The sequence below is a fragment of the Nicotiana tabacum genome, chromosome 4, assembly GCF_000715075.1.
Source record: "Nicotiana tabacum cultivar K326 chromosome 4, ASM71507v2, whole genome shotgun sequence".
Classification (NCBI taxonomy): Eukaryota; Viridiplantae; Streptophyta; class Magnoliopsida; order Solanales; family Solanaceae; genus Nicotiana; species Nicotiana tabacum.
Genome location: NC_134083.1, coordinates 48,156,408 through 48,172,019, shown reverse-complemented (window position 1 = coordinate 48,172,019; position 15,612 = coordinate 48,156,408).

Genomic DNA, 15,612 nt, shown 5'->3' with positions numbered 1-15,612 from the left:
GGCTCTGTTCTCGAATATTGACGAGGACAGGGATCGGGGTTGGATGGACAGGTTCGTTCGAATAAGGACTTCGGACCTGATTCCGACTGAAAAGATGCCCTTTTCCCGAGGAGTGGAATTGAAACGTAAGTGTGATCTTGCTGTTGCTTCTATTTTGTTCTTTCATTTATTCTCTTATCGACACTCCTCGGACATGATTCTTTCATTTTTTTTATTTTTTTTTATTTTTTTGTGATGTAGCGGTTCCCTGGATGCCCGAAGCAGTTTCCAATCTCAAGAACTAGGTACGAGCCCTTGTTTCGACCTCCACATATGCTGAGCGCTCAGGGCGTGATTTGTCAAAGGGTCGGTGGGAGGCCAAAAATCATGGTAAGCTCATTTCTCGGACTCTGATGATCCGAACGAGGCAGTTTTCAAAATATATTTTATAAGGTTTCCCATACGCAGGTTTGGATAAAGACGCGGTCTTGAGGCCCTTGTCCAATGAGGAGGAAATTTCGGCCTCTGTCCTAAAGCCGGTGAAGGAAAATAAAAGGAAGAGACCCTCGCTTCCCGAATATCCAAAACCGAAGAAGAGGACGGCTCGTAAGCCGAACAAGAATGTCATTCCTTTGACCGCAGAATCCGTTCTGCGTCTAAGGGATAAAGATGAAGAAGAAGAAGAAGAAGAAGAAGAGAATGATGAGTCCGCGCTGGCGGTCCGAACGAAGAGGACCACCGATGCCTCATCGCCGGCTGGATCGATGACGCTCTATGAGGCTCCGCCTCGAACTGAAGATATACCGGAGAAAGATTCGGGTAGAGTCCCCGAACTATCGGATATCGAAGACGCATCTCATCGGAGTCAACCGGCAGGGGATATGATCGAAAAGCCCCTCGAGCCCCTTCGAAGCGAGGGGAACGCTCCAAGCGAGTCATTTGGGGCTACCTTTCCCGCTTTTTCCGCAGGGGTGATTCGGGAAGCTCAAGCTCTGGGAGCCCTCGATCTAGACAGTCCTCACGATGAAGAAGATCCCTTTCGTGACATGTTTACCTGCATTGAGGACGTTGCCGGTGCCGGTGATGAATCGGATCTTTTTCACGGATTGCGGCAGGCTTTGAATCAGGTGAGCTTTTAAAATTATTTTGCCAGTACTATCTTTATGTTCGTTTTTCGTTAACTTCGCTTCTTGTTTCTTTGTAGGCAGCGGCAGTTCATCGAGAACAATGTTCTCGGTCCCAGAATGAGTTGCATCGATACGCGGCCGACCTATAACGGGCTACTGACGAGAGGAACTCCCTTAGACTTTCCTTAGGGCAGAGAGAGGAGGAAATAAAAGACCTCCGAGCTGAGCTGGCCAAGGCTTATCGAGATCAGACCGATTTGTCTGAGCAGGTAATGATGCTTTTGAAAGCTTATGGGCTTGATACCGAAACGATAGCTAACATTTCGGTCTCACAGCTGCAGCAAAAAATCGAGATGATCGGGAAGCTTCGTGAGGAGGTCGACGTGATAAGAATGGAGTCCTTGCGGTGGAAAGAATGTATGGACCGCTTTGCTGCAGAAAAAAAGACTGCTCGAGCCCAATTATCATCGTCCGAAACCTAACTTCAGAAAATGAAGGAAAAAGGCCTAGTTCAAGCAAGAAGAATTGAGGAGCTTGAGGCTCGGTTGGCCTCTGTACTTGCCAAGGCGAAATCCGATGCCAAAAAGGCAAAGGCCGATGCGGATGCACTCGTGGCCGTCTATCGGGCCGATGCAGAAGCTGCCCAAGTCCAGGCAAGAGAGGCAGCCGAGTCCATCGATATTCGAGCGCATTGGGTCGCCGAACATGCTAAGGGCCGATCCAGAAGGGAAACTCTCGAGGAGATTCATGCTCGTGGCTTCGATCTCGCTGAAGAGATAAAAAGGGCCAAAGAACTAGAGGCCGATGATGAAGCTCTAGTTTCTGATGGCGATGACGATGGGAGCAAGAGCGGATCCGAAAATGGGGGGGGAGCCTGATAAAGAAGAGACCTCTCCTGGTGGAGAAGTTTAGTTCTTAGTTTCGTTGTAATCACCCATGCAGATAAATTTGTATATAGACATATCTCCCTTTTTCCCGACTTGCTTTTGTTTTTGTTTCCCGTCTTGCGAGGACTTTATTCACGCCTTATGAATGTTTTCACAATGATTTAAACAACTTAATCAAATTTGGACTTCGTAGCCTCTGTAACCGAGCGAGCGCTTACTCAAACTTGGGGCAATGTAGCCCTTTAGGCTTATTAGTTGTCAATGATTCGATCTTGAAGAAATATAGCCCGTAGGCGTAATGGTCGAGTGAGTGTTTGCTCGAACTCGAAATAAAAATAGTGAGTGTTAGCTCAAACTCGAAATAAAAGTAGCCCGTAGGCTTAGTGGTCGAGTGAGTGTTAGCTCGAACTCAAAGTAATATAGCCTGTAGGCGTAATGGTCGAGTGAGTGTTAGCTCGAACTCGAAGTAATGTAGCCCATAGGCATAATGGTCGAGTGAGTGTTAGCTCAAACTCGAAGTAATGTAGCTCGTAGGCGTAATGGTCGAGTGAGTGTTAGCTCAAACTCGAAGTAATATAGCCCATAGGCGTAATGGTTCGAGTGAGTCTCGAAATAAAAGTAGCCCGTAGGCGTAATGGTCGAGTGAATGATTCGAACTCGAAGTAGTGTAGTCCGTAGGCGTAATGGTCGAGTGAATGATTCGAACTCGAAGTAGTATAGCCCATAGGCGTAATGGTCGAGTGAGTGCTTGCTCGAACTCGAAGTAATGTAGCCCGTAGGCTTAGTCGAGTGAATGATTCGAACTCGAAGTAATGTAGCCCGTAGGCGTAATGGTCGAGTGAGTGTTAGCTCGAACTCGAAGTAATATAGCCCGTAGGCATAATAGTCGAGTGAGTGTTAGCTCGAACTCAAAGTAATGTAGCCCGTTGGCGTAATAGTCGAGTGAGTGTTAGCTCGAACTCGAAGTAATATAGCCTGTAGGCTTAGTCGAGTGAATGATTCGAACGCGAAGTAGTGTAGCCCGTAGGCGTAATGGTCGAGTGAGTGTTTGCTCGAACGCGAAGTAATGTAGCCCGTAGGCGTAATGGTCGAGTGAGTGTTAGCTCGAACTCGAAGTAATGTAGCCCGTAGGCTTAGTCGAGTGAATGATTCGAACTCGAAGTAGTGTAGCCCGTAGGCGTAATGGTCGAGTGAGTGTTAGCTCGAACTAGAAGTAATGTAGCCCGTAGGCTTAGTTGAGTGAATGATTCGAACTCGAAGTAGTGTAGCCCGTAGGCGTAATGGTCGAGTGAGTGTTTGCTCGAACTCGAAGTAATGTAGCCCGTAGGCTTAATGGTCGAGTGAGTGTTAGCTCGAACTCGAAGTAATATAGCCCGTAGGCTTAGTTGAGTGAATGATTCGAACTCGAAGTAGTGTAGCCCGTAGGCATAATGGTCGAGTGAGTGTTAGCTCGAACTCGAAGTAATGTAGCCCGTAGGCTTAGTCGAGTGAATGATTCGAACTCGAAGTAGTGTAGCCCGTAGGCGTAATGGTCGAGTGAGTGTTTGCTCGAACTCGAAAATAAGAATAGCCCGTAGGCTTAGTCGTCGAGTTTATCTTAATTCTGATTGCATAATAAATCTCAAAATAGAGGAATTTTTCTTGGATATAAGATGCCGATAAAGAAGAGAACTTTCTTCGCACGTTATTACATGCCTGGGTTCGGGCCAATCTATATGAGCATGGTTCGCTTCTACCATTTGGCTCTTATAATTTTTCCTATTGGAACCCTGTTGTTGTGAAATAACTTTCTTGCAAGACCTCGGATATTGTTGTAAATCTGCACAATCAATGGTTGCCTCATTAAAAACCTTGCCGAAAAATCCATTTGGGATAAAACCGGTCTAAGGAAAAAAGAGTGCAACTCGTGCTTTCAAGCGAGAGATCCATCTTAGCCCTTGTTCGGACTTCTGCAGGTGTTGGTTTTGAGATATAAACGAATATGGAAAGTTTGTACCTTAGCAGTAGTACCGTTTTAGATGTGATACATTCCAGCTACTTGATAGTTGTTTGCCATTTATAATGTCGAGCCTGTACGATCCCTTTCTGATGTTCTCGAGCACCTAATATGGTCCTTCCCAATTCGGTCCTAGTTTCCCTTCGTTCGGATTTCGGGTATTGATGGTAATTTTTCTCAACACTAAGTCCCTAGGCTTGAAATGGCGGAGCTTGATTCTTCGATTATAATATCTTTCGATTCACTGCTTTTGGGTGGCCAATTGGACGAGGGCAGCTTCTCGTCTTTCGTTCGATAGTTCGAGGCTTGTATTCATAGCCTCGTTATTTGATTCTTCCTTCGTGAATCAAAATCTGGCACTGGGTTCACCAACTTCGACTGGTATCAATGCTTCGGACCCATATACTAAGGAGAATGGGGTCGCCCCCATACTGGATTTTGACGTTGTCTGATATGCCCAAAGGACTTCGGGTAGGATTTCTCTCCATGTCACTTTAGCGTCGTTCAACCTCTTCTTTAAGTTTTGAATGACAATTTTGTTTGTTGATTCGGCCTGCCCATTCCCACTGGGGTGGTATGGCGTCGATAGTATCCTTCTTATCTTGTGGTCTTCGAGGAATCTTGTTACTTTGCTGCCAACGAATTATTTTCCAGTCATATACTATTTCGGCAGGAATCCCGAATCCGCATATAATATGATCCCAAATAAAGTCTATAACATCTTTCAGTCTTATTTTCTCGAATGCCTGCACTTCAACCCATTTAGAAAAATAGTCAGTCATAAATAAAATGAATTTGGCTTTACCTGGGGTAGATGGCAGAGGGCCGACGATATCCATTCCCTATTTCATGAATGACCATGGGCATAGGACCAAGTGGAGTTATTCTCTGGGTTGGTGGATCATCGGTGCGAACATTTTACATTTTTCACATTTACGAACAAATTCCTTCGCATCTTTGCCCATATCGATTCAATAATACCCTGCTCTGATTATTTTTCGAACTAACGTATCGGCTCCAGAGTGATTCCTGCAAGTACCCTCGTGCACTTCCCGTAGGATATAGTCGGTATCTCCCGGACCCAAGCATACTGCCAACGGTCCATCGAACATTCTTCGGTACAGCATTCCGTCCGCAGCCAAAGTGAATCGAGCAGCTTTAGTCCATAGGGTTCTGGAATCCTTAGGGTCCGATGGGAGTTTTCCACTCTTCAAGTATTCAATATACTTGTTTCTCCAATCCCAGGTTAAGCTTGTAGAATTTATTTTGGTGTGACCTTCTTCGATTACCGATCTCGAAAGTTGAACAACATTCCCCGAATCATCTACCTCGACCGACGACCCCAAATTCGCAAGCGCATCAGCCTCATTATTCTGTTCCCATGGTACGTGCCGTAAAATCCATTGTTTGAAATGGTGCAAAGTGACAAGCAGTTTATCTAAATACCTTTACATTCTACCTTCTCGAACTTCGAAGGTTTTGTTTACTTGACTCACTACCAGCAAGGAGTCGCAATTGGCTTCAATGACTTCTACTCCCAAGTTTCTAGCTAGCTCGAGACCTGCAATCATGACTTCATACTCGGCCTCGTTGTTTGTCAACCTGATAGTTTTAATAGATTGCCTAATAGTGCTACCCGTGGGTGATTTCAAAACTATGCCCAGCCCGGACCCTTTTACGTTCGAAGCCCCGTCCGTAAAAAGGATCCATACCCCCGATGATGTACCTGATTTCAATAGTTCTTTTTCGACTTCGGGTACGAGGGTTGGCGTGAAATCGGCCACAAAGTCTGCTAAAATTTGAGACTTGATAGCCGTGCGGGGTTGATATTCGATATCGTATCCACTGAGTTCGATGGCCCATTTGGCCAGTCGGCCTGATAACTCGGGTTTGTGTAAAATATTACGAAGCGGGTAAGTGGTTAACACACATATGGGATGACATTGAAAGTACGGCCTTAACTTTTTTGAGGCGCTTATCAGTGCAAGTGCCAATTTTTCCAGGAGCGGATATCTAGTTTTCGCTTCTTCTAAGGTTCGACTCGTATAATAAACGGGAAATTGTGCACCTTGCTCTTCTCAAACTAGGACACCGCTTACGGTGACTTCCGATACTGCCAAGTACAAACAAAGTTTTTCGTCTGTTTTTGGAGTGCGAAGTAGTGGTGGGCTTGATAGATATCGCTTTAGTTCCTCTAATGCTTGTTGGCACTCTGGGGTCCAAGCAAAATCGTTCTTCTTTTTGAGTAGAGAGAAAAATTTGTGACTTCGGTCAGATGATCTAGAGATGAATCGGCTTAAGGCTGCAATCCGACCTGTTAGCCTTTGTACGGCCTTCGCACTGTCCACAACGACGATGTCTTCGATGGCCTTGATTTTATCGGGGTTAATCTCTATTCACCGATGTGATACCATAAAGCCGAGGAACTTTCCCGAACCGACCCCGAAAGCACATTTCTCGGGGTTGAGCTTCATGTTGTATTTCCTTAAAATCGCGAACGTTTCCTGCAAATGGGTCAAATGGTCCTCTGCGCGCAGGGACTTAACTAACATGTCATCAATATAAACTTCCATTAATTTTTCTATTTGTTCTTCGAACATTTTATTTACTAGGCGTTGGTAAGTAGCCCCTGCGTTTTTCAGCCCGAAGGGCATCACATTATAACAATACGTTCCATATTTGGTGACAAATGAAGTCTTTTCCTGGTCCTCCGGGTTCATCTGGATTTGATTATACCCGGAATAGGCATCGAGAAAAGTGAGGATCTCGTGGCCGGTCGTGGCATCGATCATGCGATCGATGTTAGGCAGCGGAAAGGAATCTTTGGGGCATGCTTTGTTCAAATCCTTATAGTCCACACACATTCTAAGTTTGTTCCCTTTTTAGGGACTACAACTACGTTGGCTAGCCATTCAGGATATTTCACCTCCCGAATAGACCCTACTTTGAGAAGCTTGGTTACCTCGTCCTTTATGAATGCATGCTTTCTCTCGGACTAGAGTCTTCTCTTTTGCTTCACCGGTCTAAACCTGGGGTCCAAACTTAGCCGATGCGTTGTTATGTCCGGCGGGATCCCTGTTATATCTAAATGGGACCATGCAAAACAATCGATGTTGTCGATAAGAAATTGAACGAGTTTCTTCCTGAGTTCAGGGCTCAACCCCGTTCCCAAGTATACCTTTTGCTCGGGCTAGTGCTCGATCAATATGACTTGCTCTAGCTCCTCGATTGTTGATTTGGTGGCGTAGGAGTCATCGGGAATCACAAAATATCGAGGTACCCTTTGATCATCATCCTCTTCGATTTTCTGGTTGCCTGGTTGGGTCGAAGCCGATGTCTGTGATTGCTATTTGGTGTCCAGTTCTCCTTCCGGGCCCTATCCTTTTATCGGCGAAAGTGAGGACATTGGTTTAGCTTCGTCGATGGCGAACATTTCCTTTGTGGCTGGCTGTTCTCCGTACACCATTTTGACACCTCCCGATGTCGGGAATTTGAGGGTCTGGTGTAGGGTCGAAGGCACAGCTCTCATGTTGTGGATCCATGGCCTTCCGAAAAGGGCGTTATATCTCATATCGCATTCGATCACGTGAAACTTTGTTTCCTGGATGCTCCCGGCCACATTTATTGGTAGTATTATCTCACCCTTGGTGGTTTCGCATGCCATATTGAACCCGTTCAGGACCAGAGTTGCGGGTACGATCTGATCCTGTAGGCCGAGCTGCTCTACTACCTTCAATCTGATGATGTTGGCCGAGCTACCTCGATCGATTAGCACACGCTTAATTTTAGTTTTATTCATGAGTACGGATATTACCAGTGCGTCGTTATGAGGTTGGATGATCCCTTCTGCATCTTCATCATCAAAGGACAAAGTCCCCATGGGCGCGTAATCTTGACTCCGAGATCGCTTTTTCCTCACCATCGATGTTTTAGTGCATTTAAGTACTGGTCCCTGAGGGGTATCGATGCCGCCGATGATCATGTGGATGACATGCTACGGTTCTTCTTGCTCGTTTTGCTTGCTGAAATCCATGCTTTTAAAATGGTTCTTCGCCCTATCACTCAGAAATTCCTGAAGGTGCCCTTTGTTAAACAAGCGAGTTATTTCCTCTCTTAGTTGCTTGCAATCTTCCATTCTGTGGCCATGGGTACCATGATATTCGCACGTTTGATTGGGATTTCTTCGGGCAGGATCTGTCAGCATGGGTCGAGGCCATTTAGTGTCTTTGATGCGTCCGATGGCTGACACGAGAGCGGATGCACCAACGCTGAAGTTATATTCCGATAATCGAGGTGCTTCTATAGGATCGGCATATTTATCGAAGACACTCTTACTCATAAGCCCCCGAGAATTTTGTCCTCGATCAATCCTTCGATTGTTACTAACTGCATTGCGTGCTGAACCATCTGTGACGTACGGTCGATATCGGTCTCTGTTTGACCTTTCTTCTCTGTCGATCTCCTTTTGGTTTTTAGTAACTGTCCTGTTCTGATGAACGGGTCCGTACGGAGCTCCCAACTAATCATCCTCGACCCTAATTTTCTATTGATATCGGTTGTGTACATCTGCCCAAGTTATTGCTGGATACTCGATCAAATTTTGTTTCAGCCGATGTAATGTTGTCGAACTTAGCTCGTTCAACCCTTGGGTGAAAGCTTGTACGGCCCAATCATCCGTGACCGGGGGTAATTCCATGCGTTCCATTTGAAATCGGTATACGAATTCCCTCAGCATTTCATTTTGCCTTTGCTTTACTTTGAAGAGGTCTGATTTCCTTGCTGCAACCTTTATGGCACCAGCATGTGCCTTTACGAACGAATCTGCTAACATGGCAAAAGAATCGATGGAATTTGGCCATAAATTGTGGTACCAGATCATCGCTCTCTTCGAGAGGGTCTCCCCGAACTTTTTCAACAACACGGATTCAATCTTATCGTCCTCCAAATCGTTGCCTTTTATAGCACATGTGTAAGAGGTGACATGTTCGTTAGGGTCGGTCATACCGTTATATTTGGGAATTTTGGGCATACGGAATTTTTTGGGGATTGGCTTCGGTGCCGCACTCGATGGAAAAGGCTTTTGTATGAATTTTTTCGAATCAAGCCCCTTTATCATTGGTGGAGCCCCCGGGATTTGATCGACCCTGGCATTGTACGTTTCCACCCTTTTGTCGTTGGCTTCGACTCATTTTGTGAGTTCCTCGAGCAATTTAGTAATTTTGAGAGTAGTCCCCGATTCTTGCTCGTTAAATTTCACTATGGCGAGCTCTGTTCTGGGGGTGACTTCTCGAAGTAGATTGGAATCCGGCCTGCTTCGTGCGCGAGTTTGGCTCTGTAGCTGAGCTATCGCTACTTGTTGGGCTTGTAGCATCTCGAAGATCATACGTAAGCTGGCCCCGATTTCCCCCGCGTTTTGGGTGTCTCGGGCTACGGATCGAGTACCGCCCTGAATGCTTCTTTCAAGTTCGGAACGCTGGTTCGCCTCCAGAGCTATTTATGAATTGACATCCAATGGTATTCCGGCTCGAATTTTGGGTACTTGGATTAGAGCCTCGGGTGCCAAGCTATCGTTAATTGGCCTTCCGGCCCCGGGTGCCAAGTTGTTGGTTTCATCTTGAAAGCCGGCTTCGTAATCGACCAGTGAAGCCATTTGATTGGTGGTTATTCATAGCTGATCCGAAATTCAAGATGTTTTCGAAAATAAGTGTGAAGCACAATGGCGTATTTTTTCAGATTTGTATCAAATGACCACTGTTATCCTCGGCCCCACGGTGGGCGCCAAACTGTTTATCCGAAAAATGGATAGAGTTGAATTTATACGCAGTTCCGAGGATATGTGGCGTAACTTAACACAAAATGCAAGGATAAATAAAAATGTAAATATAGATTGCGGAGAATGCAAAATAGATAAGGTTATCAGGAACAATGAATCTTAGGATTCAACAAATAGAATCAATCTAAGAAATCTGAAAGAAACGATTCTTTACTGTAGAAGAATATAACACTTTTATTACAGTGTAAGCCTGAAAAACTTGTTGTACAGAAATGATAACCAAGCCCTTTTATAGTGGAGGGATTTGGCTCTAAGCATAATAAAATAAACATTCAGTGGGAGACCCATGATAAGTCAGCTTTTCCATAATTTCTGCCAAGATTCTCTCTAGTGGGATTGCAACGGCTTTTGTCTGCGAGCTCGATCTTGCTTAGAACCCTCGATTTTGGTTCGAGCTTGATTTCGGCTCGAACTCGTGACCTTGGTTCGAGCCCAATCCTGGCTTGAGCCCTTGAATTGATTCTAGGTCGATGTTGGTTGGTCTCTGAATTATCAGAACGATAGATCTACTTTGCATCATGGTTCGATTTTGATTCGAGCTCGATAATGATATCGAACTCGACACGGATCGGCCTCCCAGGTTCGAGGTTAGTTCATTCCACCTTCGGGATCTTACTTCGATAAATCATCGTTCGAACTCGATCGAACGTGCTAAGGCCGAAATCTATTTCGACCGTATACAATATTTTCGCGAAATATGTTTCTCGTTTCTCTCTTGACTTAATTTTCCATAATATTGCAGGACTTACATCAGGCTGTTTTTCTTTCAATTTAATCTAGCCCTGTTTAATAAAGTGACACCAAAAAAACATGACAGATTCTGAGTTAAAACATTACACACAAAATGATGCTCAGACATAGAGATTAAACAGGGAATATACATTATAATTATCTTAGTTGGTACTCTATAATGATGACAAATCTGATGTCCAGCTTTAACAGATATCAGGCATATTGCAACTAAATATATTTCTTATTTTTTCCTTATGATTGAATCTTTCGCAGAGTTCTATAGATAAGTGTAAGGATTGGTAAATCAGGTAGTGCAGAATTTAGTCAAACAATGTTATAATGACAATAACAAAAATAATGCAAGTTGATAATAACGGCAATTAAAGAAGATAAAGTAGACACTAATTTAACGTGGTTCGGTCAAAGTGACCTACGTCCACAAGCGGAGAGGAGCAATTTCACTATACCAACAAGAGTACAAAATAGAGTACAAAATTAGAGTAAATACTCTAATTAGTCCCAAATACCCCAAAAGAATAATCTCACAAGATCACTCCAAAGAAAGGGTTCACACAAGTATTTCCTAACACTCACTCTCTTACAAAATACTCTATAATGAAATAAAGGAGGAGAAAGAAAGACAAGAGTGAAAAGCTCTTGAATTGGTGTGTTTACAAATGAGGAGAAGCTCCTCTATTTATAGCAAGAAATCCTTGGCCTAATAGTGGATATTATGTCATGGCAAATGTCATGATCCACAAATTATTTTATAGTGGATATTATGTCATGGCAAATGTCATGAAAATTTGGCCATATTACAAATCTCCACCTTGGTGACCATATTACAATAAGGTTCTACTCTCTTGTTATTACAAAGTTCTATTTTTTACACATTGATGGTTCATTTTAACTTCTCCACCTAAGTCCAAACCGGGGTGCAGAAACACTACATAATTCTGAAAATGTTAAGAAATGAGAGCATAATAGAACAATATACTAATGGAGATAAAATATATATGAGGGAGAATGATTTTGTTATTTCTTTTCTTCGTGTGTTCTTCATAGGGTCAAAAGTTTCTTATTTATCAAGGTACAAATACATTCAAAGTTTATAAGTTAATGTACTCCTTAATTGAGTACATGAATACAAAGTACGTTAAATGGACAGACAAATGCATTCCTCTCACTCACATGCATTCGTCTCATTTATAACACTCCCCCTTGGATGTCCATTTAAAAGATGATGTACCTCGTTAAAACCTTACTAGGAAAACCCAGTGGGAAAAAGCCTAATGAAGAAAAAAGAGTACACATTGAGTGTTGCCTCATTAAAAACCTTATTAGGAAAATCCAATTGGGACAAAACCTTGGTTAAGGGAAAAAGAGTACAATGCGTATTATACTCCCCCTGATGAAAGCTCTATTTGATATCTCGGAGACGACACTTTCCAATCTTATGTCTCAGCTTCTCAAATGTTGATGTTGGCAATGCCTTAGTGAATAAATCTTCTAGATTGTCACTTGAACAGATTTTTTGAACATCTATCTCACCATTTTGCTGAAGATCGTGTGTGAAAAAGAACTTTGGTGAAATGTGCATTGTTTTGCCTCCATTGATATATCCTCCTTTAAGTTGTGCTATGCAAGCAGCATTGTCTTCATACAATATCGTTGGAATCTTCGTTTTTAAAGAAAGACCACACAATTGTTGAATATGTTAAGTCACTGATCTCAACCATACACATTCTCGACTAGCTTCATGAATAGCTATTATCTCTGCATGATTGGAAGTTGTAGCAGCTAAAGTTTGTTTTGTTGAACACCAAGAAAAGAAATAACAAAATCATTCTCCCTCGTATATATTTTGTCTCCATTAGTATATTGTTCTACTCACTCAGATGATTATACCACATTCGCACTGATTGTTTCAATCCATATAAGAATTTTTGAAGCTTTATTGAACAAATTTCCCGAAAACTTTTATTAGTTTCAGGAACTTTCATCCCTTCGGGGATTTTCATATAAATTTCGTTGTCTAATGTGCCATACAAATAGGATGTGACAACATCCATTAGACGCATATCAAGTTTTTCATGGACTGCCAAATTTATAAGATACCTGAAAGTGATTGCATCCACCACAGGAGAATATGTCTCCATATAATCAATGCCAGGTCTTTGTGAAAATCCTTGTGCCACAAGTCGTGCTTTATATCTAACGCCTTCATTTTTATCATTTCGTTTTCGCACAAAAACCCATTTTTATCCCACTGGCTTTATTCCTTCAGGTGTTCGGACTATACGTCCGAATACTTTACGTTTTTCAAGTGACGCTAATTCTGCCTGGATAGCATCTTTTCATTTTTGCCAATCATTTATCTGTCTACATTCATCGACAGATCTTGGTTCAAGATCCTCATCTTGTTGCATTATTTCAACAGCAACATTATAAGCAAAAATGTTGTCGACAATAATATTATTTCGGTTCCACCTTTTTGCCGTAAAGATATAATTTATTGAGATCTCTTCATTCTTATTATTTTCAGGTACCTGGACCTCCTTTGAGGTCTTATCATTTGTTATATCACACGGCTCTTTTTGATCAATTACCTCCATATTATGATCTCCTAGATCATTTGCTCATTTTCGCTTTCGAGGATTTTTATCTTTGGAACCAATTGGTCTACACGTTTCAAGCGTGGCTTAGACTCATTTGCATTTATAGATTGTCCAACCGGGACATCAATTCGAATAGGAGCATTAGCAGCTGGAATATGTGACTTAGTCGCCCTTGGTAGGTTAGTGAATGCATCATGTAGTTGATTTGCAATATTTTGCAAATAAATAACCTTTTGAACCTCGTGTTCACATTGATTTGTTCGGGGATCTAAATGAGATAGTGATAATGCATTCCAATCTATCTCCTTTTGCAGCTGCTTATTTTCTCCTCCAATATTGGGTATACTGATTCATCAAAATGACAATCATCAAATCTTGACGTAAATAAATCTCTAGTTATAGGTTCCAAATATTTTATAATAGAAGGAGATTCATACCCAACATATATCCCCAATCTTCTTTGGGGTCCCATCTTTGTGCATTGTGGTGGAGCAATTGGAACATATACTGCACATCCAAATATTCTAAGATGAAAAATATTTGGCTCCTGACCAAAAGTCAATTGTATTGGGGAGACTTTATGATAACTTGTGGGTCTGATCCGCACAAGAGTTGTTGCATGCAAAATAGCATGGTCCCGTTCCGAAATGGGAAGTTTTGTTCTCATAAGCATTGGTCTAGAAATTAATTGGAAGTGTTTGATCAATGATTCCGCTAGACCATTTTGAGTATGAACATGAGCAACCGGATGCTCAATTGTTATCCCAGTTGATATGCAATAATCATTAAAGGCCTGGGACGTAAATTCATCAGCATTATCAAGACGAAGTATCTTAATTGCATAATCTGAAAACTGTGCTCTTAATCTTATTAATTGAGCTAGTAACCTCGCAAAGGCCAAATTGTGGGTTGATAACAATCACGCATGTGACCATCTTGTAGATGCATCTATCAAAATCATATAATATTTGAATGGTCCACATTGAGGGTGTATGGTCCCACATATATCACCCTGTATACGTTCCAAAAATGCAGGAGATTCAACTCCAACTTTACTTACTGATGGTCTAATAATCAGTTTTCCTTGAGAACATGCAGCACAAGAGAATTCTTTAGTTTGAAGAATCTTCTGGTTCTTCAATGAATGACCATGTGAATTCTCAATTATTTTGCGCATCATATTATAACCGCGATGGCCCAACCGGTCATGCCAAATAATAAAATTACTAGTAAACTCCTTGTTTACTATGACATGTGATTCAACTACACTAATATTAGTGTAGTATAATCCGGATGAAAATGCGGGAAGCTTTTCAAGCACATACTTCTTTTTCGCTTTTATTGTAGTAATATAAAGGTATTCAACCTTTCCTTCATTGGTGGTCTCAATATGATAGCCATTTTGGCGAATATCTTTGAAACTCAACAAGTTTCTTTGAGACCTACTACAATATAATACATCACTAACAGCCAATATAGTTCCTCCTGGTAGTAATACAATCGCTCTTCCAGAGCCTTCAATTAATTTTGTACTACCAGATATTGTTATGATATTAGCTTCTTTCATAATTAAATAAGAAAAATATCTCTTATTTTTTAATATGGTGTGCGTCGTAGCACTATCCAGAAGACATATTTCTTCTTTATTATTCATACGGACAACTGAAGACTGAGAAGTTTTCATATTATTCAAGAAGAAAAAAAAATACATCATAAGTAATATTGAAAAATTTAAGAACAAAAGAAACTACATTTATGAAATTAAATACTGAAAACATAAAAAGTTTTATTCAAAATATGAACTTAATAAAAAGAAATACATTTATTCTTATAATTTTACCAATAATAAGTCTTCAGTTATGATGCTCAAAGAAGTCTCCAGTTTCTAAATGAGTAATATCTGCAAGGCCTTCAAAAATATCATTTTTATAGGCAAGGTTTGCTTCAACTTTATCATGATTATTCATAGGGCCCGCCTCAACATCATTTTGAAAAGTCAAGTGAGTCTCAACTTTATTTTATTTCCCTTTTATAGATGCTTGATAAAGTTTGACAAAATGTTCAGGTGTACGACAAATTCGTGCCCAATGATTTTTCATATCACATCGATGGCAAACATTACCTTTGCCTTTTGAAGGATTATTCTGAGAACTCTTATTGTTCTCTTGTTTATAACGACCACCACCATGGCGATTATTATTTCTCCCCTTACCACGCCCACGTATATTTATACGGCCACGATAATTATTTTGTCTTTTTTCAGACTTTGGATCTATCGTTCTCAGATTCGCTTCTGGAAATGGAGCTGATCCAGTGGGGTGGGCTTCATGATTTTTCATTAAAAGGGCATTATGTTGTTCAGCCACCAAAAGGAATGAAATTAACTCAGAATATTTCTTAAAGCCCTTTTCACGTTATTGCTGATGTAACACCATATTTG